Raw genomic sequence first — 21,901 nt, 5'->3', positions numbered from 1 at the left:
AACCCCGACCCCTGGGCTGGTGTGTGGCCGGGGAGCCCCAACCAGCCCCTCATCTGGAAGCCACTGCCAGCTGCTGCACCGCCACCTGCTCCTGCCAGCCTGGCCCGGCCGCGGCTGAAGGCAGGGGTGCCACTTTGCCAAAGTGTGGGCTGCACAGAGCAGAGGGCAGATGTTGCCAGAAGGCAAGTTTTAATTCCAAATTTTGAAGGCTTTTTGACCTGTTATTAGGCTGCTGGAAATAGGTTTTCCATCAACTAGAGAATCATTGGGTCTGTTTCTCCACCCTGTTTTGTGATTTTTTTCCCCCAAATACTCATCTTTAGAATTGCACGAGATAATTTCATCTTTGAAAGAAGAGCCAGATTCATAAACTGGAGAAGGTCCTCAGGCTTCCCAGGCGGACGCAGGGAGGGAGCAAGGGAGGGAGTGAGAACACAGAGGTCAAGAACAGGGGCTTTCTAGCCAGAGTGTGGGGTTGAAAGCCTAGGTGGGACCCAGTAGCCCTGTGAGTCTGGGCGTGGCCTAACCTCTCTGTGCCTCAGTTTCCTCATCTGCAAGATGGGAACAACGAATGACAGGGCTGCTCTGAGCTCAGGGAAATTGAGGTACATAAGGCAATCGAGCCAGGCAGTGACCGGGGTGTCCGCAGAGGTTAGCCATGCTCCCAGCGACTTCCTCCGCAGACAAGGGGTGAGTACACAGTAGGCACCAAACAGAGTGGGAGGCCTGGGGCATATGCCCCTTCCCACGCTCTGGTGGAGACTCCAGGAAAAGCTCAAACTTGTCTTCAAGGAGTACAGGGTGTGGTGTCGAGGGCAGAGCAGCCAGTGGGGAATGGAGGGCTCTCTCCTGGGCTGCCCCCTTTGCTCCTGGGTCCCAGTTATCTAGATGTAGGAGGAGTGAGGTTTGTAACTTGGGAGCTCTCTTCTTCTTTAGGCAAGAATGTACTGAGCACCCAGTTGGGGAGGGAGCCTGTGAGGGACACTGGAGACAGAGGGGGAGGGGGATCCTGTCACACGGTGCTCACGGCAGGTGGTGGAGACAGGCTGGTAGCAGGTGACAGAGCCCCATGGGATGGACTCCTGGATGCAGAGGTGCAGGGGCTGTGGGCCAGAGCGGGCGAACCACACCGGGAAGCAAGGCCATGTGAGCTGCTGTCATCATCTGGGAGCAGTGAGGATGGAGCTCTGAAACCTTCCTGCCATTTGATCCAGAATGTTCCTCCTGCTGTGTGGTTTGCAGATAGGGAAGCCGTGTGAGGTCTTGCCGTTTGGGTTTTGGCTCCTGCACGACTTCCCAGCGGTGAGCCTGTCCCGGGACCTCCTTCTTTCTTGGCTTCCTCATCTCAGGTGTGTCCGGCACACAGCCATAAACACACATCTATAAACATCCAGAACTGTGTTTAGCCAGTGGTTATGGGATGTAGGGAGCTGGAAGGCATGAAGGCCATAACAGCTCTGACAGGTAGTGAGCTCCTGGTCAGGGGAAGCACGCAAGCAAGTGCACAACTGGGCATCGCCCCACCTGCGTGGCCTCCAAGAAGGTCTGTTCTCCCCCAGGAGCTCATGAGTCCATGAATCTGAAATTTGGGCATTCTACCAACATGGATTAAAAGCCTATTGTGTGCACAGTTCCCGCGGGGAAGAGCAGTGACTCACAGGGCTCTGTCCAGGTCAAGCTCAGACATAAACTGATGGGCAGTCACCTACGGAGGGAGACCGCCCAGGGTTCTGAGTCTGTGACTTCAGGATCTTACATCACTGTTCCACAGTAGTTACTATTTCTTGAGCACCTGCTGTATACCATTGTGCATGGCCTATGCCAGGTGCGGGATCTACGTTGTTTCGTCCATTCCCCCCCCCAAAGGGCTGGGGGGGGTGGGTAAGCGAGGACCCAGGGGTGCTGAAAGACCAGGTGGAGGGCGGGAGGACTTTTTGTGTAGGATTCCCAGACCTGTTAGGCACACACCTCTCTTCCCCTGTGATTCCCGCCCCTTTGTGCCTATTCTTCCAAACTGCTGTGGCTCGAAGCTTTTGTATCCGGAAAGCCTGGCCCCTGTGGTTTGGAAGTGCCAGCTCCTGGCGCTGGGGCCCTCTGGGTTATTGTGCTCAGCCCCTGGAGTGGGCCGGAGCCGATTAATTGTTCATAAAGCACTTAGACACTCTCAGGCGACAAGAGCCGTGTCACACCAGCATGACTTCATTACCATCCCTTGGAGACGGATCCATCCGTGAGTGAGCTCTGGAAACAGGCCTGGGAGCCACGGCTGGCCCTTGCCAGGGCGGCCCTGGGGATTGCGGGCAAGTCACTTAACTCCTCTCAGCCCTCCCGGGGCACCAAGGGGCTCCTGAGAGCAGAAAACCCCGGCACCGTTCATGGGAGCACCCCTCTCTGCCTTTGTTTGCCCCACCATGAGCGTGCCCCGTATGGCTGGCCTGTCCTGCATGGGATGCACAGTGTCCACAGACCCACGACAGGCCTCATGGGTGCTGCTTCTGACCATGCATTGGTCCGCAAACCCCTCCCCTGCGGGCACCGGCAAGGTGAAGCTCCAGGTGTGGGTCCCTCCACCCCGCCCTCCTTCCCTTTAGCAGGCAAACCTCACAGCCCCTGTTAGGAACCAAGCCGGAAGCAGCCTCAGGACGCTGGGACGGGGAGCTGGACACCAGCTGGTCATCTGGGAGCCCAGCCTATAGCATCCATGGCCGCACATTGGGGCACTTGTGACAAGCACTGGGGTCAGGAGTGGGAGCAGGCCTACAGAGGGGGACACAGGGAAGGGATGCGACGCACCCCCTTCCTTTGTCGAATCCCTCCCCCCAGGGTCTGCACTGGGAGGCAAAGCACTTTATGATTGTTCATCCATTCATTGGCGTGGCCTCTGGAGGCACCTCTCTTCCTCCGTCCTCTGCAGACCCAGAGTGGAGCACTTCTCTGGGCTCTCGCGGAGACCCCCTCCCTCCTCTCCTGAAGGGAGCCCCTCCAGGCCAGGAGACCTCCATGAGCCGTGCTGCCTGGCAGAGGCGGCGGGGTCCCTACCAGCTCCAAGGGAGGCAGCCCAGACCGCCATCATCTCTACCCTTCTGAGTCTTAGAGCATTTGTGATTCTCCTGGGAACCCCCCAGCTGGTGCCCCTGTCCCTGCCCCGGCCAGTCCATCACTGTCTCCCAGTGCTTGCACCAGTCTCTGGTGCCCGCCTGGGACACGTGAGGTGGACGTTCTGGGGCAGACCCCTGGTTCATTCCCCAGCTCCCCACCACCTGGCCACAGGACCTCAGCATGACCCTTGGTCATTGTTTCATCCCTCCCTTTGTCTGTCTGCTAAGTGGACCCTAATCCCCCAGGCAAGAGTAGGTGTGAAGTTGCTGTGAGATCCTCCAGGGAAATGACCTAGCATGGTGTGAGCCCCAGCACGGCTCTCTGTGACCCCAGACACTTCCCTCCAACCCTTGAACCTCAGTTTCCAGCAGGAGGGCCCTGCCAGCAGCCACGTTCACCCATTCTCCCAATGGCAATGGAGGCAGGGAGCCTGGGCAGGGCTGGGACCCACATCTCAGCCCATCATGGTGTCTGTCAGGCACTAGGGACGAAGCTCAGGGCTCCCTCACAGCCAGCAGGGCTGGTCCCTTCCCCTCTCCTTGTTTCCAGGCCCCAGGGGGCCAGTCCCATCCATTCACTTCTCTGGGTCTTGACTGAGCTGGGCCCGCCTGATGAAATCCATCCCCTCCTCCAGGATGGACCCCTCTTCCCACCTGTCCCCAGCTGCTGGACCCACCACATGGTACAGGCTCCCCAAGACCAGGGCTGTTGGCTCCCAGCTTCTCACAGGCACGCTTGTTCCCTCCCTAAGAGCCCATGAGTGGTCACCCATGCCATGGCCCCTACAGGCCCCTCAGAGCCCTCGCCTCCCTTCCCCAGCCCTCTGGCCCCTGGAGGCTGGTCTGAGAAGCACCCAGAGCACCCCTGCAGCTGCTGGCTGGATGCAGCTGGTGGAGACTTGCAGGGATGAGCAGGCATGCTCTCCCTGCTGCCAAGTGCAGACCTCAGAAGCTGCTTACCGAGTGTCTCCTGTGTGCTGGGGCCAGGGATGGTCCTGGGCCTGCCATTCCATAGCACTCGGGCAGTGTACCTCATGACTCTGGGATGGTGGCAACCCCTGTTAGGAGGAGTACTCCTGAAAGTTAGGTGATGGGAAGCCGCAGGGATACTGCTGGCCTAGGGGAGCACTCTGCCCAAGAGGGTACTCAGCCCAGGGGAGCACTCAGGCCAGGGGAACACTCTGCCCGGTGGGTACTCAGCTCAGGGTAGCACTCTGCCCAGGGGAGCACTCTGCCCAGGGGAGCATTCAGCCCAGGGGAGCATTCTGGCCCACGGGAACACTCTGGCCCAGGGGAGCACTCAGCCCAGGGGAGTACTCAGCCCAAGGGAACACTCTGGCCCAGCGGGTACTCAGCTCAAGGGAGCATTCAGCCCAGGGAAGCACTCTGCCCAGGGGAGCACGTTGCCCAGGGAAGCATTCTGGCCCAGGGGACCACTCTGGCCCAGGGGACGACTCTGTCCAGAGGAGCACTCAGCCCAGGGGAGCACTCAGATCAGGGGAGCTTCTAGCTGGCAGGAGAGGGGCCAAGTTTGCCCCATCTACAGAGAACCACAAGCCCCCAGCCTCCAGCCAGGAAGGGGTCTTGCCAGCCCCAGCCCTTATCCCTCATCCCTCCCTCTTTATCCTGCATGGGGCTCCTCCTCTCACCTGGAAGGGTGAGTAGATGTGAGAGCTTGCTTGTGACTGCCCCAGCCGGCCACAAACACAGTGCTTGGGGTCCTGGGAAGTGGCCAGTCACCCCTCCTGCTTCAGTGCCCCAAGCCCGCGTGGGAACAGTCCTCTCTGCTTAGTGGTGCTCACAGGGAAGTGGGAATGGTGATTGGCTGAGAGCCTGGGGTCTGGGGGACGGCCCTCTCTGTACCGTTGCTTGTGACAGTGGCGTTGGGAACACACAGGTGGCAACACTGGAGGGGTGCCATCCCTGGCTCCCTTCCATGCATGCAGTCCCCAGCCCCCGCACCCAGGACAGGACCTGGTACATGGCCCAGCCCCACCAGGCAGGAAGTTAGAACAGGCTGCCAGGGCCCACTGTGGGGGTCCTGCCTCCTGAACCAGGGGCACCATGGGATGAGTGTGCTGGGCTTCAGCGCAGTGTGTGACTCTCCCCTCTTGTGTGCTGACACCCGGGGGCCAGACAGCTCCCCCGCTGAGCAAGGCAGGGGGTCAGCAGCCGCTGAAGGTCCCACCTAGGCTTCACCAAGGGTGATGAAAATCCTATAATTGCCCCCATTAGGCCCCTCTCCCAGCATGAGCACCAGGCAAAGGTGAATACAAGTCATTTGCTAAATGGTCAGAAAGTAGACAGGTCAGGTTACGCCAGGCGTGTTTCAGGAGACGTGGATGACTTGAGAACCCGCTGCGGGGCAGGGCTGTGAGGGGAGGGGGGGCGGGTGGTGATTGCACTCCTACTGTGTGCCAGCCCCACGCTGCCCTGCAGGCCATGGCCACATGCCCTCTAGGGTGGGCCATAGAGTCTCATGTTGTATGGACAACTTGGGGAGCAGGTGGAGGCTCAAGATCAAAAGGGAATGCAGAGAATGCCAAGGTCCTGAGGCAGAGCAGGGCCTTCGGCCAAACCAGAGGGAAAGGGAGGCAAGGCAGTGGGGAGGGAGGGCCTTGGAATCAGCCATCCCACTGCCCTCTCCTGAGTCTGCTGGGCCCAGGGTGGGGACAGGAGGGGACCGCCAGCATCGCCGTCCACAACCTTCATGTCAGCATGTGACATGCCTGGTGGGGGCAGGGTTGAGGACCAGGCAGAGGGCACCTGCCAGCTGCATCCGACCCTCCCTGCGTTGCCCACTGCAGGCAGCTTGGCCCACTGCTCCATCCCTTGGCTCCAGCAGACGCCCCCCAAAACCCCATCTCCTGAATTGTCCCCTTTCTGCCTGACTTCCCGCCCCACCCTGCAAGCATGCCACAGAACCCGCGTGAGGGTGACCAGCAGTGCCCCCTGATCCACCCCACCTGAGGTGGCTCCACCCTCTGTCCCTCCCCTCCTCCCCTCCCCTCTCTCTCCCTGGGACCCACCCCAAGAGAGCTTCACCCCTACCGCGGCTCTGGCCAGTGCATATTCTTAGTTTCCCTGGACCCTACTCTGACACCTTGGGCCAAGTTCACCCACTCATCCGTGGACCCCACATGAAGATGGGGATCTGGCGGCATCACCCGCTGAATATGTCCAACACGAAACACCTGATCTCCCCCCAGCCTGCCTTCCCTCCATTTACTTGTCCAGGAAAAGGCGGGACCGATTCTAGAAAGTGCTGCCTTTCGGTCCTTAAGTCTGAGTCCCTGGAATCCAGGCTCTGCTGTTAGCATCACATCAGTGGCCAGTCCTCGGTCACTACCTGGCCTGCAACGCTTCCATATGATCTGTGAGGCCCCAGAGACTGCTGCCGACTGGTCCCCACATAGATGTGATGGACCAGAGAGGTGAAAGGGAGTGGCCAAGAGGGATGGAGGAAGAGAGGTCCAGAGGACAGTGCGGGGGCCTGATGGATGGGTGACGTGCCAGTGGGAACTCAGTCATTCACTGATGCATTCATTCCTGCCCTAAGCTTTCACCGGGTAACCCCTGAGTGCAAGCATTCACCGAGCATCTCCCAGCACAAGCGTTCACTGAGCACCTCCTTGCAAAGCACCAGCCCTGGTGATGTGGGAGATGTGGACCCTGCGGTAGGAGGCTCATGACCCCTTTGGTGATGTCATACTGACCAGGTGCCCTGGTGCTGTGTCGCTGCAGCAGTAGCAATGCACGCTCAGTGGACAGAGCCCACGGGGTGTATGTCTCGGGAAGGGACTTCCACCGCCGGGTCAAGGGTATCTCCATCTCAAAGAAACCCAGTTTGTCAGGGGAAGCCAGAGTTAGTAGTGGAAGCCTCCAAACCCCTCAGGAGCAGACAGGAAGGAGAGCCAGTGGGGCAGTGACTCATCCAGAATCTTCTACTGTTGCCGCTGCAGCCTGTCTCAGGTCCTGCCTCGGGGCCTATGACCCTTACAGCTCCCGAGGTGATGAGTGGCCATCTCTGTGCATCCCAGTGACCTCCAGGAGCAACCACATCTCACGTGTGGGCCTCTCCCAGCCCAGCATGGCCCCGTCTGTGCTGGGGCTCAGGGGTGCCTCTGCATCAAATGGCACAGGGGCGCCCAAACTCCCCACTTCCCCAACAGGCCTGTCCTCCTCGTGTTTATGATGCGTTCATTCTGTTTGCTGAGTGCAGTGAGAGGCCAGGCTCTGGTGCCGGCTGCCGGTCCAGCCCCTCGGACTCGGTCAGCCCGAAGCCACTAACCAACCGCCTGGGTCTCCACCACAAACAGGATCTGCCACAGAGGTGGCTCTGCGGACAGGACATGTAGCCCAGCGATGTGCACTGAGCTCCTGGGGCCCAAGGCTCAGAAGGCAGACCAGCACAGAGTCGGGAGAAATGACTGGACGGCATCCACAAATCCTGGGGGAAACAGTGGATGAGAGGAAGGGGTTCGAGAAAGAAATCTACGCACCGGGTCCTCACCTGTGCGTTTCCAGACCCCTTCTTGGGAAGGTCACCTTGTTGTGCTTTACTGTGATAGAACGTCACCCAGCTGCAGAAAAGAGCATCATGTGGGATCTCAGTTGGCAGAAATCCTACAGGGACCCCAGCAGGAGACCTGGGGACCAGAATTAGCTTGGATCCTGCCAGTGGCGGTGGGGCCACACTGGTGGGGCCACTCAAGTGTGAGGACCCTAACTCAGGGCAGAGCCCAGAGGCTATGCAGGGGAAAGATGGGGTGGACAGGATGCCAGGAATGGATGTTCTGGGTCCAGACCTATGGGGGATGACTGCAGCTGTCTCCCCCTTGTCAGCAGCCTATGTCTCCCTTGCCGAGGACGGAGCTAGGGCCAGGCTCCAGAGTCAGCCACCGTGGTAGGAAGCTGGCTCCACCTGGGCTGGAGTGGCCTGGCTGTCACCCTGGCCTCACATTCCCCATCCACCCTATAGGCGACAACGGCTCCTCTGATTGCCTGGGGTGGTCCCTGCCCCCCGAGGCATGCTATGGTGTTCACCCACTGACCTGCTTCCTGCCCAGGCTGGGTCCTGTAGGCTGGAGGGTGGAGGGCACCTGCCAAGGGGGCGGCACAGTCACCGGGGAAGGACAGAGCTGGGCGGCTGGAGCAGCAGCTGGCCCAGGGCCCCGAAACGCCTGGGAACAGTTGAGCTGCTCCCACGGCAGCTGGACACGCCTCCTGGCAGGCCTGGGGATGATAATTAAGAATCAGGTTTCCATCGAAAAGCTTTATTGCCGGGAGGGGTTGTAAATCAATAGACAACATTTTTATTGCAGAACGAAAATTAATTATTCAGTGTCGAACATGTTCTCGCTCACTTCGCTGCCGGTGGGGGTAGCTGCCCTCGGGGGTAGAGGGCAATCCCAGGGTGGCCACGGAAAGGAGCTCCCAGAGCCCTCAGCACAGAGGGAGACAGCTCCAGAGTGGGCTCGCCAGCACTGGGGATCTGCGCGGAGGGGCACAGCCGCGGTTCCAGATGCTGTCCGATCTGAGGCTCTACACCAGGCACTCGAGGAGCCGGGCCCCCCGCCCTGTCCACCTACGATGCACGCAGGTCAGGGAGGTGGCCAAGCTCGATGAGGCTGGCCCCGCGTGGAGCCTGACCCAGGTCACCTCCCATCCCCTTTCTCCACCGTCCCCATGCCCCTTCGGCCAGGGTTCGGCCAGCTGCGTCCTGCTAGGGGCCCAGTTAGGAGACCCCAGTGACTGCTCCCCTCTGTCGGTTTGCCTCTGACACTTCTGACCAGGGAGGGAGGTGCTCAGAGGGCTCGGCCTGGGGGAGCAGGCGGTCATCATCCATTTGAGGATTTCAGTGACCACCCCACAGCGCCCTGGCCTGGACCTGCTATCCCTGGTCCTCCCTGACATCACCGCCCCATGTGCAGAAATGCCTGGACAAAGGCATGAACCATGAAGTAAGCCCATCACTGCCTGAGCCAAGAGAGGCATGCCTGCCCTCTGAAAAGCGGGGTGTCCCATGAAGGGGTCAGAAGGGAGCTCACACCGGCTGCTTGGGCTCATTAATTCATCTCTGCGTTTGACCAGAATTAACTGGGGAGTGACTGGGGAGCAGAGCTCAGGTGGGGTTCACAGGCAGGTCGGAGGTGTGTGTGAGGAGGGCAGTCGGGATTGGCTGCCCACAGAGGCCACAATGGACTCCAGAGGTAGAACTTGGCCTTGAAGAGGGCGGGAGCCCAAGGCACAGTCAGGAGAAGAGTCTGCTGCAAAGGGGGTGGGGTGGGGAGCCTGTGCTGCAGGGCCTGCAGAAGGGACAGTGAGGGCCCCAGGCTTGGGGTGGCCATAGTCTAAGAGCTGCAGGCATGGACCCGCCCCCAACAGGCCCCTGTCCGGGCCACTGTCCTCCTGACGAGCAGAGCGGGTGGAGGCTGGCCGAAGTTGCTCTGAGGGGGGTCAGACCGTGTGCCGAGGCTTGACAAGAGCAGAGTGACCACGGCAGGGACAGGGGAAAGACTTGGGACCCGGAGAGGGCTGGGCTCTGGGCGAGTGTGACCAAGGCCAGCCAGCCCAGGGGCCACTGCCCACCGAGCTTTGTTGCGGTTTTCATGTCGTGCTGGGAGGCAGTGACCAGCACAGACATGGGCAGAGGGGAGGACCCTGCTGGGTCCTGGGCCATGTGATCATGCAAGAGGAGAGGAAAGAAGGTCTGGGGCAGGACCCCCAGAGGCAAGACCCAGGCTCCGTGCAGGGCAGGGCGGCAGCTTGGATGCAGCCCAGGAGAGCTGCATGGAGGAATTGCCCTCGCTTTGGTCACTGCCTCCAGAGTAATGGGAGAGGTACATCGAGGACAGGGAGACAAAGGAGGCCCTTGCGGGCGGGTATTTGGGCAGGGCACTTTGGGTCTGTCCCCACCTTGGCCAGACACTAAGTGCACCAAGTCGAGAGTTTCTCAACCTGGCCCATGAGGGGCGCTGGTCATTCTGGCCTCTCTGTAGACATGGACTGTGCAGCAGTGAGCCCTTCAGCAGGGGCTGGGATCTGCCCACTTCGTGGCCTTGCTCACGTGGCTGGACATCCCTGAGCCTCAGTTTCCTTCTCTTTGAAATGGAGCCCCTCCCTCCTGGGGTGGCCGTGCAAACTTTCACGTGCCCTTCAGCAGGAAGGAAGGTCAATGCCCCCACCTGCAATCCACAGAAACAGGATACCTGTGGGCTTTTCAGAGACTTCAAGCTTCATCCAAGGAAGAGGCCAGCCCAGGGCACATCTGCTCATCGCTCCTCGTGTGAGAGGCTTGGGGAAGCGGTCGAGGGCCGGGCCATGCCCCTCTCTGTGTCACCGAGGCCTTGCGACAATCAGATATTAATATTTCCAACACCGTTATTTACAAACCTCCCTGGAGGCCGAACTGATGGCCTATCAGTGAACACACACAGCTAAAAAGACTCTATTGATCTGGGGGAGAAAGAAAGGTCACTTTTTTAAAAACCCAAACCTATAAAACACTGAAATCCATAACCCCCCAGTTCCTGGGCTGTCGAGTGACATCCAAGCCGGGCTGCGGTCTCTGTGTCCTGGTCAATACGGCTCCATTAAGGGCCACCCGCCCACACCCCTGCCTGCCCCGCCCAGGCCCCCACGGCCGTCCAGATTAACATGTGCCTTCACGTTTTAATTCCACGTCCATTAGTGTCACATTGCCGGCTGATCAGCTTGGCTATCGATCCTGAGGAGGGACTGCTCAGGAGGCCTGCACCCTGTTGGGGTCAGCGGGGGACACAGGGACAGCTCTACCAGCCTGAGGACAGAGGCCGGCGTGCCGCCCAGAGCCCACCCTTCTGCACAGAATCCAGTGCCGGCCTCAGGAGCCCCGGGGGGTGCCGTGTGAACCAGCCAAGAGCGCATGGGCCATCCTTCCGCGTCTTGCTCAGGGAGCACCTCCAGGCCTCGGGCTGCAACACCTGGCACCAGGCTCTACAGAGGAGGGCACGTCTGTTGTGCATCTTTTCCTGCCCAGATCTCTGTCCCCTGTCTTGCAGGCGAGAATTCAAAGACTCTGAGAGTTCATCACCCCTGCCTGGCCCTTCCCTTTCTACCCCTGACCCTTCATGGCACAGCCCCCGAGATGCAGGGCAACATCAAAGATCATGAGCATTGTTCAAGAACTGTCATGGGGGCCCCCATGGTGGGTGCAGCTGGGGAGGGGACTGAGGGGCACCCGAAGCCAGGTCCCACCGGTGTGGCCTCAGCATGCGACCTAAGCTCTCCTGGGCTGTGAAGGAAGGGCTGTGAGAGGGCTGGCAGGCGTCAGGGGCCCCACAGGACCTTGCTTCTGTCCCAGAGCCGTCCCCCAAAAGCCTATGTGGCCATTTCCTGCCGACAGGGAGAAACTCGAGTTCTAGACCCTGTGCATTGTACAAACTCTAGTGTTTCTATCACATTCCCTCATTTGGAAAATCGTGTTGCTGCCATGACAGAGGTTTGGGGCAAGAGTTAGGATGTAGGGTGATCATGAGGATGGAACTTCCCAGCTCTAGACCCCAACAAAGCCCCTGGGGGTCCCAGGAAGGCTTGTCAAGAAATTCACGCACACCAGGGAACAGTGGTCATGACCTGGGCAGAAAGGCCCCAGGCCGGGAGGGAGAGTCCAGCCTGGAATGTGGGTGCCTGCCCATGGCTTCATCCCAAGGAGGGTTTTCCAGAACACAGCCATCACCTATGGGGAGACAGGTGGTGTGAACGGGATCCCCCAGATCATGTCCACTCAGAACCTCAGAACGTGGCCTTATTTGGAAATAGGGTCTTTGCAGGTGTGACTACCCAAGATCTGGACCCACATGGAGCTGCAGCTCCCAGGGCCTCCGCGGCCATCATGGAGACCCCGCCACGTGGTGTCACAGTCACGGAGTTCCTCACATCTGCTCTTGCATCCCTTGTGTGTCGCCCCCGCATGAACACAGCAAGGGCCAGCTGGGTGGGCCGCGGCACCTGCTTTGGTTGGCCTGGGGAGATGGCGGCCGGGTTCCCGCCCCACACAAGGCGGCGACTCCCCTCGCATCAGCAGCCACCTGCCCTGAGACCACGCGAGAGGACATCTGGAGGTGGACACCTGACCCAAACCCGACCCAGGGCCTTCATCACCCACCAAATACGTGCCCACCAGCCTCCAGGCTGGGGCGGCAGGAACAGAGGAAAATCAGGACCATTGCCCCTGGAGGAGGTCCCGGCTCATGGGATAAAACCTGATGATGGGCGGCAGGCGAGGCACAGATGGGCTGCTGCTGGCGCAATCAGCTCCAGAGGCTTTCAGTGAACACAGAAGCATGTGTGTGAACTCCATCCCTGGGGCGGCCCCACCTCCGGCACGTCCCCAGTCCCTGGCTGCCTCCTCTGCATGCTTTCTGAGACAGCCTACCTCTCCTCCATGTTGGAGGTGGCCCCTGCCCCACCACTGCCATCTCACCCGCGGAACCAGGTCCCACGCCACACCCAGCTACACAGTGGCCCGTGTATCGGACTGGCCGGTGACCGGCTACAAGCCGGAAGTTCTGTGGCTGGGACGGGAAGAACGAAGTCCTGGGGACAACCAGGCGTGGTTGCCATGGCTGTTCTCCAGGTCCTGGGAGAAGAACCAGACCAGCCCCGATCACACTTCTGTGGGGTCCAGGACACATGGGGGTCCGCAGGCCGCCATGCCGTCTGCACAGCCAAGGACCCACCAGGGAAGGGCAGGTCAAGGCACAGATGCCTCCTCCAATCCGGGGTCTGAGCCAGTGAGCCACAAGCATCCTCATCCTCCTTCACAAGGTCAAGGTCGAGGACCTCAGTGGCACAAGCTTTTTGGAAACAGAGGGTTGCCCAACCCTGTGAGTTAGGTGTTGCCCTTGAATCGTACACAAAAATAGGGCTAACAAGGCAAATTTTCTGTTAAGTGTATTTAGCCCCACACACAATAGAGAAACACCAGAGCACTTGGTCAGGGGAAGGCACCCAGCTCCCCGGAAGAGAGCCTGAGGGGGTGTGGGTTTCTGGGTGCGAGGGGCCTGGGATCATCAGAAGGAAGTCGACCGTGGCTGGTGGACAAGGCCAGGGAGGCGGGGCAGGTGCAGAGCAAGAAGCTGGGACAAGGGGAGGGAGACTCAGCTCTGCTGGACCCTGGGGCATTTCATCAGCGCCACACACACCTTCCCGGGACTGACACTCACCCCCTTGTCACAGATGATGACCTGGGGTCATATGCAATGAGACTCGCCAGTCAGCCCCATGGAGGGGCCCTCGCTTCTCTCTTCCTGGGTCCCTCTATGTCCTAAGCCTGGGATCTGAGGACCTCCACCCAAGACCCCATCTTCTGATGAAAGTGTGGGAACAGAGGAACCAGGGCTCCAGGACTGTCTGTCCTCACTGTCTGTCCCTGCAACAGGGTCAAACCTGGGGCCTGAGCTGGGAGAGAGAGAGAAGTGCCCGAAGATGGGTGGCTTCCTCCGGAAACTTGGAATGCCCCAGCACAGGTGCTGAGTGACTGGTGGTTCGGGTTCAGGATTCCCACCATTTGAACTTTGCTGTCACACACTATCAGGACTATACCTTATTCAGAGATGAAGAGAGATTTGGGAGGGCTGGAGAGGGCCACTCTCTGGCACTCTGGGGAGCCAGTGGTCTGGGCTGCGATCCAGGGATTGGGGCTGCAGTCAGGGGCTGGGACTATAGTCAGCTTCCAAGGGAGGCAGGGGCTGGGGCTGCCATCAGGAACAGGGCGATCCAGGAGCTGGGGCTGCCATCAGAAGTGGGGAAATCCAGGGGCTGGGGCTGCCGTCAGGGGCTGGGGCTCTAGTCAAGTTCCAGGGGAGGGGGGGTGCTAATGCTGCCATCAGGAGCAGGGTGATCCAGGGACTGGGGCTGCTGTCAGGGGCTAGGGCTACAGTCAGTTTCGAGGGAAGGTGGGGGCTGGGGCTGCAGGAAGAAAGGAGGAGCCCAAAGCTGCAGCCAGCTCCCTGCCCAACCTGCTGCCCACAGCCAATCTCCTACCCCGAACTTCAACTTCGCACTGGAGCAGCAGCCTCCTAGCTCGGAGCCCAGGTCATCTCAGCAGGCTCTATGCATTACAAAGCATGGAAATCAGTCACTTTTTGTATGTACCTGGTCCAATGTGAAACTCTGGAATGAGAAAACGCTGAGATTTCTGGCTCTGCACAGGGGCCGGTTATTCCCACCCTTTCCAAAGTGCCGCTGTTGCGTCTTCTTCCGACGGACCGCCTGGCAGCTGAGTCCCCTCACCCTGGATCACTGACATTTGCCACCGGTGGATCAATGTCACCAAGGTCCCTGGGGAGGCCCCAGTCCCTGCTGCCCTCTCCAATTGCAGAACTAAAAGGCGAGGTTGCTATTGGTGTTCTAACAGGCCTGTCGCCCTGCTCTGGCCACACGGGGCTGACCGTCAGCGTGCTGGAGGACGGACAGCCGCTCCTCCATGGGGTTGGGCCTCAGAAGCTTCCGGGCAGCAGCTGCCGCCAGGTTCCCATCCCTGCTCCTGCAGGCCAGGGGCTGGACATGTAGGGCCTTGGAGCTTCAGGGGCCCAGCCTTGGTTCCGGGCCCAGAGGGGAAACTCGTGGCCCAGGGCAAGGGCGAAGGTTTGCCCTGAGCCACATAGCATGGAAATGAATGGTTGTAATTTTGTCAGTTTTTTGGGAATTCTTAAAATTCTTAAGCTTAGTACATAAGGTCCTTCATAAGGGAACCCTGCTTCCCAAATGCATCAGGAACCACTGACTGCATGCACACAACACACACATATGCACACACATGTGCACATGCACACACGAACTTCTACACAAGTACACATGTGTCTACACATGCACACGTGTGTATGTGCACACATGTTCTCACATGTGCACGCGCACATGTGTGCACACATACACGTGCACACATACGTCTCAGACATGCACATGCGTGCACACGCATATACTCACACACTCCTACACATGCACACACATGTATGTGCATGGTGTACATATTCACATGTGCACATGAGCACTGTCACACATGTGTGCATGCATGTACACGCATGCTCCCACACATGCATGCACATGATGCTCTTGCACGTGCACACACTCACACATGCATGTGCGTGTACACATGTGCATGCGTGCACGCACACACACAGACACACACTCGAATGACTGAGTTCCCCACTTCAGTTCAAGGTGTCTGCTGTCACCCACTGTCCAGACTTTGCAGAAGCTCCTCCCTCTGCCCCTAGAGACCTGTCTACTCCCTTCCTCTGCTCTATCAATCCCTGTCCCTTTTACAAAACCCAGCCCGGAAGTCACCTCAGCCACCCAGTGGGCAGGGGGCCTCCTCTGGGTTCCCACCACCCCTGCATCCTTTCCTCCCTGCATGGGCCACCTCTGGGGTCCACCCGCCTGCCTCCACCATGAAACTGGGACTGCTTTAGAGCTGGGGCCACATCTCAGTGTCTTGTGCATCCTGGAGACTAGGGCTTAGTAGGTGCTCAATAAATACAGAATGTGTGGCCGTCTCCACCTCCTGCCAATGATAGAGTATCTAACTTGAAGACTTATACTCTCGCCCCCCTGCTGGTTTTGCTGACCTGGGGGTGGGCCCAGAAGGCTGCACCCAGGTGGATCTGGGCCAGCTTCAGATCTGAGTCTCCAGGTGTCTGGGAAAAGGTTGGGGGGAAGGGCCACAGACCTTCTGTCCCCACCCCAGCTGCCAGGGCAGGGCCTGAGTGCAGGGAGTCTCCCCGTGAACAGACCCAGGTGGGCTCAGCACCTCCCACCAGGCCAGCCCTGCTGTCTCCCTCCAGCCTCTGCCAGCCCGGCTCCTCTAGGAGCAGAAAGCAGCCAGCCTCTTCGGTTCCTCCAGGGATGCCGTTCGGCCCCAGCAGAGTCGTCCTCCACGGTGGCCTCATTTCTCAAGATGTGCAGAGCCATGAGCCCGGGGTGAAGGGTCCCGTGCTCCAGGAAAGGGCCAGGAGAGCCTTGCGTGCCCCGTCTGAGAAGCCCTCGAGGCCCCGAGCTGAGGCTGGGATGGTTTGCACCCTCCAAGGGGCTCTGAGTCTGCGGTCCCTTTTGGAGTTGTGCACATGCTGACCGTCACTATAGCAGAGTCCCCGGAAAAGGGGGATGGTTACAGGCCAAACAGCTCAAACAATAGTTATTCTCTCCCAGTTCTGGAGGCTGCAAGGGAAACCAAGGTGTCACAGGGCTGGTTTCTTCTGTGGCTGGGAAGGAGACCCACCTCTGCCTCTCCTGGCTTCTGGGCATTTGGTGGCTCCCTTGGAGATCCCTGGCTCGTAGACACATTAGCCCGTCTCTGCCTGCGTCAGTACAGGGCACCCTCCCAGAGTCCTCATACCTCATTCTCCTGGTGTGTGTCTGTCTGTCTCTCCTCCTCTTGCAAGGACCTGAGGTGCTGGGTTTCACGTTCACATCTACCAGTGTGACCTCATCTATGTGTACACTCAGTGACATCAGCAAAACCCTATTTCCAAATCACACCACAACCACAGGTACTAGCGCTGGAATATAAACACGTCTCTTTGGGGACAAAATTCCACCCACAACAGCCACTTGAAGCCATGGACCCCCTGAGATTGTCCAAAGCCAGGACATCGAGAGAGAAAGACGGAGCCTCTGGCCAACCCTGGGAGCACCTCCAAAGGACAGCCAGAAGAGTATGTAAAAAAATACGTCCTCATCAAAGACAGCATAGAGAACACGGATGTCAATCCACAATCTGGGAGAAAGTACTGGCAGCTCTCGTGATGGATGAAGAGTTTATGCAGCTGGGGCCCCTGGGGGGCTCAGTCATTAAGCGTCTGCTTTCAGCTCAGATCAAGATCTCACGGTCCTGGGATCGAGCCCCGCATCAGGCTCCTTGCTCCACGGGAAGCCTGCTTCTCCCTCTCCCACTCCCCCTGCTTGTGTTCCCTCGCTCTCTGTCTCTCTCTCTGTGTCAAATAAATAAATAAATAAAATCTTAAAAAAAAAAAAAAAAAGATTTTGTGCAGCAAATCTATAGAGTTCCTACAAATCAATAATAAAAAACATAGGTAAAAGATACAAATTGCTGTTTCACCAGAGGGGCAAAAGGAATGGCCCATAAGCCTATGGAAAAATGATTCCCTTCAACAACCAGGGACATTCAAATAGATGACAATGAAACGCCATCTTGGGCTGGCAAACTAGTGACATTGACATTCCAGGTCAATGCTCCACATGCCGTCAAGGGCACCGGGGTGGCCACCACTAGCCTGGGAAGCAGGGCCTGAGGGTCCACGGGGAGCCAGCGGCCAGGAAGAGCTCTGTAGAGGATTTGTGGGCAGGTCCGATGTTTTAGGAAAAGTGGCCTCCTGGTACCATGGGTCTCCAGAATGGCTCATGAAAAGATCCACACACAGCTGCTCGGGCGGGCTCAGAATTAACAACACAAACACTTAGAACAGACCACCTGAGCGTGAAGCTCGGTCACACTCATGGCCCAGGGGCCAAAGGGGACACGGCTCATAGACACAGAGCACCCAGCCCCAGGCCCAGCCCACCACGCCGTCTGCAGCCTTAAACACCTCACTTCTCTGGGTCCCGGTTTCCTCGCCTATAAAGCAGAAAGCAGGAAACGGGGCCCTAGCAGCAGCTACATCAGCACATACATGTGGACGTACAGGAGGGCACCTGTCACCTCGCAGGGGATGTCCCAGAAGACAGAGCCGGGCAACCAAGACCCCACGCTCCTCCTGCAGTAATGTCCTCCATGAGACCCTTGACCGTCCCCCAGGGCTGGGCCAGCGGCAGCTTTGCAAACTCATTAGGCTTCCTTCCTCAGCTGGTTTGGGCAAACAGCCCCCGCCATAAACCCACAGGATGGTGTTTGGAGCAAGGAGACACATTCTTGGCCGCCTGTTCATACCTTCTTGCCTTCCCTAAGTCGGTGACGCCACCACGTCTCCACCAAGTCCGTCCCATGGTTGGCAGGAGGTCCAGCTCTCCTGACTGGATGGGCCCCAGCCCTAGTCCTGTTAAACTTCCCCCAGGCAAGGCCTCCCAACAGACATGGGGACAGAGAGAGTCACCGGAGCCTGGGCACTTCCCGCGGAGACCCGCCCCCGATTTTGCTCCCACTTCCTTCAGGAAGCCTTCCGGGTTTCTCAGAACAATTAGGGGTGTTCCCACCGCAGTCTGGCCAAACCCCACAATGGCCCCCTGTTCTAGATGTGGACTTTGTTCTCTCAGGTTCCTGGGGCACTGGCCTTCACTCCGGTTTCCTCACTCCTTCCCCCACCCATGCACACCCCCGTGTGGGACATGGGACACTTTGGAAACTAACGCTGGCATGCCCTCAAGTGGCTCCCAGGCCCATGAAGGACAGAACCAAGGGCCCCAGCAGTGTGCCATGAATGGGAGTGTAGGAGCACCACAGGGCCCCCAACCACTCGGCCTCAGAGCTAACCCCTGGTTTGCAGATGCCCCCACCCCAGCCTCCTTCCACTGAGGTTGCTACCCCAGAACTCCCAACTGGCTCCATGGCCCAGTCACACCCTCGGTGCTGGACAGAGACAGCATGCCGTCCAGCCTACCCTGCTGTAAGGTCCGGCCAAGCATGAGCAGGGACGATGTTTGGAATTCAGGGGAGGTCCTGTGGTGGTGAGGTGCTGGGCCGCAGGCCAAGGCAGGCTTGGGTCCCTGCATACCGTGACCTGGAGTGTGAGAGAGGCTTGGGTACCTAGCTGGGCCAGGCTTGACGCCTCCCCTCCGGGCACATCCCTCCCCCAGCTGACTGCACAGGTCGGGGTGCAGGGGGAGTCTGTGGGTGGCACGTAGGGTGCCTAACACCACATCACCCCGGCTTCTCTGGGACTGCCCATGTTTTAGCTTTGAAAGTCCTGCATTTTGGCAAACACCTGAGTCCCGAATCCTGGACCCTGCCCACCCTGGGACAGGAGGACCCACGAGTCCCTCTCTGCCGTGCAGCCAAGCGGGAAGCTGCTTGCATGAGTGAGGCCAGAAAAGGTCAATGTCAGCTTGAAACTCACTCTCCAGAGCCGGCCCTATGGACTCACAGGAACGTGCTCACACCGCTTTTGTGAGAACGGGAGCTTCCTTGAAACGAAGAGACCTTATAAAACAGCATCCTTTGGAGTTAAAAGCTGGACTTCAGAATTCTCCAAATGAATGTCAGATTGCTTCTCCCCTGAATGAGCCAAGAGAAAATCAGCCAAAGAACAGAGCTCATTTCGGGGCAGCGTTGGGGGAAGGTACAGTCAGTGGGGCAGAATTTATGGGGGGGGTGCTGGGCTGGACAGGGTTCTCCGGGGAAGCAGAACCGATGGGAGATATTGAGACTAAAGATAGATACGTAAGCTCTGGAGAGAAGCAGATATAGATATTTACTGTAAGGAATTTCCAAACGGGATCACAGAAGCTGGCAAACCCAGTCTACAGAGCTAATGTCCCAGTTGGAACCCGAAGACCAGGAGCTGCAGTAGAACCAGAAAGACCCCATGTCCCACTTTAAATGCCACCAGGCAGAAGAGTTCCCTCGCCTTGGGAAGGGTCAGTCTTTTGTTATGTTCAGGTCCTCGACTGATGAGATGTGGCTCACCCACATGGAGAAAACAATGTTTTACACACTCTACTAACTCAAATGTTGACTCATCCAAAAGTCACCCCCCCCAGAAGCTCCCAGAATCAAATCATACATCTGGGCACCCCCAGCTCAGTCACACTGACACATAAAATCCACCATTACAGGGGTGATGAGAAAGGTTTGGATAAAAATGGCAGTGGTGGGTGCATACCAGGAACACATCTAATGTCACTGAATGATGCCCACACAGATGACTCAACAATAAAGACTGTGCTAAATGTGTTTCATCACAATTTTTTAAAACACACAAAACATGTTTTTAGAGTTGCCAATTTTATAGGTTTTTTTTAAAAAAAAGAAGCACTAGCATTCACTTTGGCAGCATACATGCTAAAATTGGAACCATACAGAAAAAATTAGCATGGCCCCTACCCATGCAAATCTGTGAAGCATTCCATTTTTTTTAAAGCTATAATTAGCAAAACTATTATTTCCATGACGCACCAAGCTGGAGTTGGCAAACCATGGGCAAAGGGCCAGAGAGCCAGCATTCTTCTCTCTAGGGCCACACAGCCTCCCTCCACCCTTGCGTCAGGAAAGTTGCCAGAGACAGTGGCTGAGTGAAGGGGCATGTCTGTGTTCCAATAAAACTTTATTTGTAGACACAGAAACTGATATTTCATCTAAAATTTTCAAGCCACAAAACTTTCTTCTTTTGCTTTTTCTCTTTTCAACCTTTGAAAAACAGAAAACCATTCTCGAGAGGCCAGGTGCACAAAACAGACATCGGGTGGGGTTTGGCCTGGGAGCTGTAGTCTGCTCGCCCCTGACCCATATAGATGGGAGCTGGAGCCAGGCCTCCAGGCAGGTGCCAACCGTGAGCCCAGGCGAGAGGGCTCAGCCACACCTGGGACACCTGCGGGGCAGGGACCTGTTATCATCACATGGACCATGAAGGGCCGGGTAGGGCAGGGAACACACCCCCAGGTGAGCAACCAGGCCCTGCAGGGACAGTGGACCTTGCCTGGGGGCTGGGAGGACCACGCATCCACACAGGAGTCTCGCCTGGACCATGTCCTCCCTGACACGCAGCCCTTCCCCATGTCCTCCCGGTGTCACTCCCACTCTGAATGCACACTCGGCCTCTAGGGAGACAACGTCCACTGTTCTAGAGGGGCTGCTCATCTGGGTTTGCTTGGGACCAAGGGGTTTGCCAGGACGCAGGACTTTCGTGGCTAACACGTGGGTAGTCCCAAGGGAACCAGGGTGGGGGTCTTGGCTGCCTACAGCCTCCCCTCGGGACACTACCTGGGAGTCAGCAGAGGGAAGGGTGGGCTGGGAGGGCAGGCATGAAGCCTGGCACAGGTGGGTGTGCAAGAGCCAGAGTGTGGTTTACATGCCCAATGGAACACGAATGGCAGTGAGCAGGACTGCATTGCGCCACGCAGAGAAACAAGCAGGTCCCCCCACCAACAGCACCTGGCAAAGAATGGGAGGGCAATCGCATGTTCCCAAAGCAGGTGAGACCCAAAACAGGTGAGACTGATCCAGAGATGACCTACAGGGGAGTGCCCTGGAGGCGCGGCATCTCCAGGGACAGAGATGGGGGTGCCCCCCCCCTGCTGTTGTCCCCTCAAGCCCCGAGCCAGTGTCAATCTGCATGATACGTCCACCCAGCATGTGGAGATAGAGCGCAGGGGTCTGGAGCCACGCCAGGCTCTTCGCAGCTGTGTGCTCCCCATAGTTATCCGCGGGACAAGCCTTTACTGGCTGCCTCCATGGGCCTGGCTGTGTGCCCGGTGCCGGGATAGAACCCTACCGGTCGTGCCCCTTACCCCTGCCAGGGCCCCCGTGGGGCAGGTGATCTCAATCTCATGTTACATACAAGAATGCTAAGACCAAAGGGGTGAAATCAGGGTCCTCAAGTCATGCTCAGCAGATGAGCCCCCACCTGCATCTGCCTGACTCAGAAAGAGCACGGGTCTGCCTTGGTTGCAGCCTTTCCTGGGAGGGTGGGGGGGAGCCACAGCAGCTCTGCTGTCTGCCTTCCTCTTCAGGAAGCCTAGGCCCTCAGTGCATATCCCAGACCTAAGAAGAGCCAGCCCACCCCCACCCCGCCGCCTGCACCCCAAATGCTGGCTGCGCCAGCGGCCAACATTCAGGCTACAAATACCCTGACAAGATGGGTCTTCAATGT

The 21,901-nt window shown here is 58.2% G+C and overlaps 1 pseudogene; it reads left to right on the top strand.

Annotated features, from left to right (window-relative positions):
* Positions 1–20,072: 20,072 nt before the first annotated feature.
* Positions 20,073–20,168, top strand: LOC116585427 (annotated as a pseudogene).
* Positions 20,169–21,901: the final 1,733 nt, after the last annotated feature.

This window comes from Mustela erminea, chromosome 2, assembly GCF_009829155.1.
Source record: "Mustela erminea isolate mMusErm1 chromosome 2, mMusErm1.Pri, whole genome shotgun sequence".
Classification (NCBI taxonomy): Eukaryota; Metazoa; Chordata; class Mammalia; order Carnivora; family Mustelidae; genus Mustela; species Mustela erminea.
Note: the sequence above shows the minus strand (reverse complement) of the source record. Positions and strands in the feature narration are given on the sequence as shown.